Raw genomic sequence first — 2,571 nt, forward strand, 5'->3', positions numbered from 1 at the left:
ATTTTGCTTGCTTGTAATTTGATGTGGAAATCCCCTCCATGCCCTTAGTGTTTTAAGTGAGTGAAAAGCAGGAAATCTTCAACAAATTCTCTAAAAAAAACAACCATGAGATTCAAACTTAAGACCTCTTGGTGAGCAAGGGAATTTTGTACACCATAGCTCACCAACTAAGCTAGGTAGTTGTTGTTACCAAAAAACAAATCTTTAATCACTTAAAGATGTGGTCCATCGATCCTTGTTGGCATTTGGAGTATTCCTTGTACCTCTGGGACAATTGCAAACGGGCTGGTTCTGCATCTCGGTTCAGTTCTGATCCATTATTCTTTTTCTGACCTGAAGAAGAATAATCATTTGTACGGGTGACCAAACGAATGTGTACTTTTAATTGAACAAGTCCATCTTGCTCAGAATTTCGTCCTCTTCGCAACCATGGAAAGAAATAGGACCTCTTTACGTGTAAAATTGAAGATATAGCGCCCGATAGTCCTTAAGGCCTTGAAAATATAAAACCTGCAAAAAGAGAGTAAAACCCAAGGTAGCTCCATTCTAAATATGTAAAATGCATGTTTTACTACCCTAGATTTCACACATAAATGTGCTCATCACAAGGCCTCTGAAATTGAACGAGGCACCCCTCGATTGGTCGCTAATTACCAACCTCTTAACGATGCCCTCCAATGGATTCATTATCCCATTCCAAATCAAAAGGACCTTTTACAATGGATTTACCATGCCAAATTTTTTTCCAAATTTGACATGAAATCTTAATTCTGGTAAATCCAGCTTCATGAAGAAGACCGATACAAAATTGACTGTACAACCCCTTTCGGCCTCTATGAATGGACTATTAAGCCATTCGACCTTAAAATTGCTCCTAACGAATTTCAAAAAATTATGAACGACATCTTCAATCCATATGGGCAATTTACTATTGTCTATATTGATGATGTTCTTGTTTTTTTCAATTCGGTGGATCAACATTTTAAACATCTTAGAATATTTTACCACATAATCAAGACTAATGGCCTTGTCCTTTCAAAATGAAAAATGGAATTTTTTCTTACTAAAATCCATTTTCTTAGACATTTAATCGAAAAAGGCACCTTAACACCCATTGATCGTGCCATTTCTTTTGTTAACAAATTCCCCGACCAAATCCTCGATAAATCCCAGTTACAAGGATTTCTGGGAAGTTTAAATTACGTTCATGATTTTCTTCTCCAAATTAGCCAAATTACTGAGCCCTTATATCTCAGACTCAAAAAGAACTTAGTTCCTTGGTCCTCTGCCCAAACTAATGCTATCCAACAAATCAAAAAGTTAGTCTAAGAAATTCCTTGCCTATTTTTCCCCCCATCCTGAGGCATTTAAAATTGTTGAAACTGACGTCTTCGATATCAGATATGGTGGTATCCTCAAACAGCGAACCCCTAATTCTACTACTGAACAACTCGTCCAATTCGCCTTTGGCATTTGGAATCCTACACAAAAGAATTACAGTACTACCAAAAAAGAAGTCTTATCCATAGTTCCACTGCATTCAAAAATTTCAAAATGCATTATTAAACAAACCATTTTTAGTACGTATCGATTGTAGTGCTACAAAATTTGTCATACAAAACAATATTTCAAATCTTGCCTCAAAACAAATTTTTGCTAGCTAGCAAGCATTACTTTCTATTTTTGACTTTCAAATTGAATATATTAAAGGAGAATCAAATTCACTCCCTGACTTTCTTATTCATGAATTCCTACCGGGCCAAATTCAAAAATTAAACCTTATTCAAATGGCCCCTCCCAAAGAATCCACAACCTCTAACTCCCTAGTTCGTTCCAAATCAAGCTATGGCAGTTCTGCCCCCCAAAATCAAGCTATTACCCCAAAATTCCAACTATCTTCTGCAAAACTTCCCTATTCACATGCTGTTATTCTCTCTTCAGCCCCCATAAACAAAGCCAGCTCTAGCATCCAAATGACCCAAGCAAAACCACTCCAAACCACCCAAAGGAAACTCAAAAGCCAATATTTCGAAAAACCTCTCAAAGAAGACCTTTTTACTGTCGAAGCTGTTGTCCAAAATTATATTGAGTCCCCTCTCAACATTGCTCAGAGAATCTTCTTCCAGGGATGGCACTTTTATTCCCCCTCCGCTGTAAGAAGCCAAGAGTTCTATGAATATATTCTCGTAGACACTGACTCCGTCAGACTCAAACTCAACTTTGACAAAAATGATCCATATTTAGTTACCCACACAACTGTAACTATCTACAAAATCCTCTCCCGCAAAGATTGGAATAACCACCCCCTCACATCAAAAAATTTCTCAAATACCTACACTCCGACAGGTTATACCTATTATGACTACCAGGAGGCATGGTACAAAGCCTTCCTTTCTCAAAACAAGACAAACTGGCATTCCTGGTTTTTCTGTTTCAATTACAAATTCAATAACCAAACTCCTCTTTGGTTTGCCTGGTGGTGGGACCAATATGGCCCTATGGCCGGTATTCTTCCTTCTCAACTTCATGAACCACTCTAAATTTTCTGCCAGCATTCCCAACCACAACCTC

Source organism: Macadamia integrifolia, chromosome 10 (genome assembly GCF_013358625.1).
Source record: "Macadamia integrifolia cultivar HAES 741 chromosome 10, SCU_Mint_v3, whole genome shotgun sequence".
Taxonomy (NCBI): Eukaryota; Viridiplantae; Streptophyta; class Magnoliopsida; order Proteales; family Proteaceae; genus Macadamia; species Macadamia integrifolia.